The sequence below is a fragment of the Mus caroli genome, unplaced genomic scaffold (assembly GCF_978045245.1).
Source record: "Mus caroli unplaced genomic scaffold, Mus_caroli_1 scaffold_13, whole genome shotgun sequence".
Lineage (NCBI taxonomy): Eukaryota > Metazoa > Chordata > Mammalia > Rodentia > Muridae > Mus > Mus caroli.
In genome coordinates this window covers 102,162,182-102,168,574 of record NW_028227268.1, presented here as the reverse complement: position 1 = coordinate 102,168,574, position 6,393 = coordinate 102,162,182, and positions in this window count along the sequence as shown.

Below are 6,393 nucleotides of genomic sequence, written 5' to 3'. Positions count from 1 at the left end.
CTTCATGGCTTCTGCATCAGCTCCTGCTTCCTGACCTGCTTGAGTTCCAGTCCTGACTTTCTTTGGTGATGAACAGCAATGTGTGGAAGTGTAAGCTGAATAAACCCTTTCCTCCCCAACTTGCTGCTTGGTCATGGTGTTTGGGCAGGAATAGAAACCCTGACTAAGACAGTAGACTTTTAAAAACTGAAGCATAGTATATTTACAATGAAGTATGAAATTCTGCAGAATAAAAATCAGAAATAAAGGAAACCCTGCTATAAAAGAAAAGGAAAAACCCCACAAAGCAGTCTCTAAAGCTTTACAAGTAATATATACCTGTAATTTGGGGGGTGTGGGACTCCACTGTTGAGGGCACTGACTGCTCTTGCAGAGGATCTCAGTCTGCTTCCCTGCACCCCCATCAGGCAGCTCCTGCTCCAGCTTCAGGGGACCCAATGCCCCTGGTCTCCATAAGCACCTGTGCACACATGCATGGACCCTTGCACAGATGCACATAATTAAAATAATTTTAAAAGTATAAAAATAAATATATACCCTATAATTTTAAATAAATACAGCTAAGCTTATGTGTGTTTCAATTTTGTTCTGAAATGCTAGTAGTTAAATCCAGACCTTACAACAGGCCAGGCAAGCACCCTCGCTACCAAGCCACATCCTCAACTTTTAAAAATGTTTATTGATTATTGTGTGGGGAATGGTGTGTGTGTGTGTGTGTGTGTGTGTGCGTGCGCGTGTGCATGCGTGCATATGTGTATCCTGGAAACATGTGCCGTAGCGCCCCTATGGAGGTCAGAGGACAATGTTCATCAGGAGTCAGTTCTTTCATTCTACCATGAGGTTGTGGGACTGAACTCAGGTTGTCAAGTTGAGCCATCTTCTTGATTTTATATATATGTAAATATATACATATATGTATATACATATATGATGTATCATATATGTGTGTGTGTGTATGCTTTTGGAGACATGGTATCACTTATCACCCTGCCTGACCAAGAACTGACCAGACCAGGTTGGCTTCAAGCTTCCAGCAATCCTGCCTCTATCTCTGACTCCATTTTGGGAGTGCTGAGGTTTATAGGTGTGTATAGACTTTTTCCTATTTGTTTCTATTTTAAGTCTATATAATTTTACAACTTGTACAAATATCTGAGGATAAGGTATACAAGTCATGGAAATATGATTTGAATGAATAGCTGAGATATAAATACTAAAGAATAAGATTGTACCAAAACAAAACAAAAAATTGCTCAAAAGGACACATGTGTTTGCATGCATGTGTTTGCATATGTATGTGTAAAGCAAGTGCCTAAAATATTTAATGAGGCATTGCAAAATAAATCCCTCCACCTTGTCACGAGGGAAGCAGAGTCAAGGTTCAGACAACTGTGTTTAGAAACTTTAGAACCATGTGTTTAAAGGATGAGAGCCAAGCACGTCACAAGCTCAGCATGTGCTTGCTGCCTGTTCACAGAAGCCGGCCTCTACGTGCCAGCTCGCTGCTGACTTTTGGAATGCTGTCTAGCTAGATTGCAAACTGTCACAACTCAGTTTCCCAAAAGGTGCTCCAGAAACTTATATGCTCCATCTCCAGGATTGTTTTATAAAACTACTTGTTTGGCTCTGTTTTTATAAAATTACTTTATGTTGCCTTAGGCCATGATCTTAAAATTTATAAATATACATAAAATTTAATATTTATAAACATTAAAATGTTCCATCTTTCCTAAGCTGTTAACCCTCCAGACAGATATGCTTATTCCATGACCATCTCATGTTCTGTTGTGAGGTAGCGTCTCATCTTCACAGACACCTTCTCAAAGAAAGTTCAAGTTATAACAGAAGCAGCTAACTGTGAACTCACTGCTCTGAGTATCTCAGGCATTGTTCTTTTGAAAATTTCTCTTAACTCTCATAGGCATTACTGAGAAGTTCCTTGCTGGAGCAATTCAGGGACTAAACACAGCGCTCAGAGACCCCTTGAAGACCCCATGTGTTAGAGGACAGACATGAGCTGTCTGCAGGAGAAAGTAGGTGTGAGAACACTCAGCCCATTATAAGGGGCTCGGCCTCTCTCTTATTCTGAGTGCCTGGGAAAACAGTCTCCTGTGCATGGAAATCTGGAGAACAATTTCCTGTCTCACGGAGGCACCTGATTTTCCAACTTGTCCAATTTTCAGTGAATTAGTAGTTCTTGAAATGTTGTCCCAGCCAGCAGAAATGACATCACCTGGGAACTTGTTCTCACTTGTGAGAAATGCAATTTTTGAATTGTAACTGCAAGCCTGTGAGTCAGATCTCTGAAAATGGGACCTAGCATGCTGTATTCTAATGAAGCCGCCAAGACCGTGAGACAGGCCTGGGAATCCCTGGGCTCTGAAACATCGTCTGCTTGGCTGATTGATCAGTGTTAGAGAAATAAGCCACCTGGCCTGTCAGGATGTAGCAACCCACAGAGTCATTTGTAAAGTACAGAAAGTCAAAATGTGTGGTATGAGTTTAACAATTTTAGGGAGATTCACTGACTGACCAATCAGTATGAAAGGGGTGAGAAATAGATAGGTAATCTCTTTAATCCCAACAACAAACAGCTCTATTAGTTTTGCTAATAAAGCTGGAGACCTAAAGAAGTTAAATAATTTGTTCAAAGCCAGTTCACCAAGTAACAGAATCACAATTTGAACTGTGGACTATTTAATTCCAAGTCTTTTGTCTTGCACTTCATATTCTCATTTACTCTTAAGTATATGTCAACTGTTTCTGTAGAACAATGTATATTTGGACTTTGTTTTTTTTGTTGTTGTTGTTGTTTTTTCGAGACAGGGTTTCTCTGTATAGCCCTGGCTGTCCTGGAACTCACTTTGTAGACCAGGCTGGCCTCGAACTCAGAAATCCACCTGCCTCTGCCTCCTGAGTGCTGAGATTAAAGGCGTGCGCCACCACGCCCGGCTTTGTTTTAAATTGTGATAAAACATTACAGAGAGCACATAAGGAAAACACTTATGTCTGCGTGGATACGTGTGTGTGTGTGTGTGTGTGTGTGTGTGTGTGTGTAGAGAGAGAGAGGAGAGAGAGAGAGAGAGAGAGAGAGAGAGAGAGAGAGAGAGAGAGAGAGAGATCAAAGATCACTTCTATATATTTTAGTGCCAAGCTAACATACATAGTTACCACCTCCCATAGCAGCAACCAGATGCCCCCAAATGCCTCTTCTCCGTGAAGTTGACCATAAACTGGACTCCTGGGATAATCGCTTGTTTGTCCTTGCCTTGATAATTATTCTCAAGCCATTGGCTTTGTTGTATCCCTCCCATGCTTTGAACTTCATCAGAAAGAAGTCATACTGTGCATGGACTTCTGTGCCCTGCTTCTGCTCAGACAGCACTGCTTTGAAACATTCATTAATGCTGTCTGCTGTCATTCATTTTTATTGCTGTATAGTGTGGCACTGAGTTCCCATAAACATTTTTTCCTGGAATTGATTTCTTCATTCTATCACTTTCCTAGTTCAGGAATTTGGTAAACGATTTATGCCTAAGTTATCCTGATGGCTTCTCTTTTTTTTTTTTTTTTTTTGGTTTTTCGAGACAGGGTTTCTCTGTGTAGCCCTGGCTGTCCTGGCACTCACTTTGTAGACCAGGCTGGCCTCGAACTCAGAAATCCGCCTGCCTCTGCCTCCCGAGTGCTGGGATTAAAGGCGTGCGCCACCACGCCCGGCTGATGGCTTCTCTTTATCTCCAGGCTCCCAGACTGCAACTAGAAGAATCTTTCTAAAAGCCAACATCCTTCCTGTTAAAGGAAACTATGGGAGAGAAAAGGCTAAGAGAGGGTTGGTCCTCACTATCAGAGCTCTGGGGGCTCTTTGGAGACTCAGGATTTTATTCTAAGGGCAATAGAAAAACCTTTCTCACTGATAACCTTGGCTTTCTGGTGGCAGAGACTCCCATCCCAGAGTCCCTAAATTATCCAACTATGAAACATTCTCTGCTTGGCTGATTCAAGAATACAACCACGTATTCTAGGCCCACATGATACTCTAATGTATAGTCTCTTGGGATTTTAACCATACCCAGTGAGTGGGTTTACCTCATGATTAGCATAAGGGTGATAGGCACAATCAAAAGGCAAAAGAGAGAAGAAATATTTTTTATTGCTTGTTGTGCAAGCCATGAGAACATTGGGGATAAGTTTTCTAGCAATGCCTCTCTCCAAATAAAGACAGTAAGGGTTTTCATTAGAGAAAATCATGTGTCTTCATTTGGGAAGAAGGAATGATGTTCCCATGTGGAGGTGGGCACACTCCTGAACATCATGCTCCACACATCATGTGTTCAAAACAGTATCTGCATATACGAGATTATAATGGGCAAGGTTTACACTCTCAGATGTGTCCAACCTGCAGCCCATGGTTCTATAAAACTGCTTAGTCACTCTGACTCAGTTTTTCAGATGATATGGAGTAAGCTTTGCTCATTATAATCTCATGTATTATTTAATGCTCCACTTGGGAGATTTTTCAGTTTTAACATATGATGCACGAAGAAGCATGATATTTTTAAAGTGACCATGCTCAGTGATTTTTTTTTTTTTTTTTTTTTTTTGCTTGCTTTATTTGAAGAGAGACATTGTATTAGCAGTGATGCCCACTGGTCATTTCTTCCAGTTTCTGGTGGCCCAGGTGTGTCTTGGCTATGACAGCAGGACTATAATCTCTCCCTACTTTCTTGTTTTCTGTCCTTTTGTTTTGTTTTTTATATGTAGCCGATGTCACTGGACTTACTGTCTACCCTAATAACAATATTGTCCCAAGATCCCTAATTGTATCTACAAATATCCCTTTTCCAAATAAGGTCACATTTATAGGTTCCAAATGAATACATCTTTTAGTAGGAATACATCTATTCAAGTTACTGTGGAACTTAAGTTATTTAAGTTGTCTATTAATAAGCATCCTATTTGGGGCCTGCCATGAACAAAGTTGCTCTAGCTATTAATACATAAGGCTTTATAGCTATACTGTTTTTGCATTATGATCTCTGAATTCCTCAGTTCTAAATGTCTTAATGCAAAATATAGCTAAATTTATTTTTAGCAATAATTACCCATAAATAGATTTTTAATTTTGGCAAAAATTCCTGTAAATGTTCCTGTCAATCTACATAGCAGTTTCAGAAATATTTTCTATCAGTTGAAAAGATCAAATTTTTAAGAGAAACAACTTAAAATCTTTCTTATTTTTGAAGAAATAAGTATCTTCATTTTTGTTTCCCAAGACACTAGCTACCAAGTGGGCCGAGACTGTATCTTTACGCTAGTGGAATACTTGCCTAGCCTAAGAGACCCTGGGTTCAGCCCCCAGCAACAAGTCACCAGGCAGACAGATAGACAACAGACAATTTGACTCCATTCTGTCATTTCTTTTGTTCTGATACTTCATTAGTATTTGCAACTGTTATTTATGCTAAATTTGATATATTTGTCTCATATGAGAATAGCCAATAGTGATCCTTCCACTGGCATGGAAATTAAATGTCATTCCTCAATAAAAATAAACAAAGAAACAAACAGAAAAGATTCCATCTATCCCCTGGCTTCCCTACCACCAGTCTGTCCTGATAGGTCCATCTTTAGCAGAGCTGCATGCATATGGACTAAAGCCTTCTGCCTATATTGACATGTGTGTATCTGGATGGCATTCTATAAGGAAAGCCTCATAGAATTAGGTACTCTTTAACTCTTGGCACAGCACAGAGCTTTTCTTTAACCTTAGCAAATATTTCCTCACTAAATAGTGCCCATGAGATAAAAGCAAGGAAGGAAATCTAAGGAGTTACAGTGAATGGCATTTCTTAGAAATCGTTTAATAGATTATTTCTTTAGTTTATTGGGAACCCCTAGGGTTATTATTAATTACATGGTGGGTTTTGTTGTTGTTATATATTTGCTTCTTTTACTCAAAAATTCTAGGAACAAGTTAGGCCCACAACTTGCTTATGAAGCCATTTACAGTGTGACTCAGGCTGTTGACACTTAGCAAGCATGTAAGAAAAGCATAAAGTTCTTATTGCACTATCCAAACAGCTTTTAACTAAGAGTGTCAAGGTTCCTTTTTTTTTTTAAACAAGCAGAGAATTGTGTAATGAGCTTTGTTATTACTACTCTAGTCTTTCCCAATGTCTGCAAGTCGAATACCTTGCTTTACTGAAAAAATATATTTAAGTATATCTGTACAGTTCTGTTTATTGGAATTGATTACTTTGAAACGTGAAAGTAAATACATTTGGAATTTTTGTTAATGCTAATTTTATGTTTTTGCTTTAATCTGTTCCTTTAATTTTCTTTTTTTAAAAATTTTATTTATTAGGTATTTTCTTCTTTTGCATTTAATTTTCA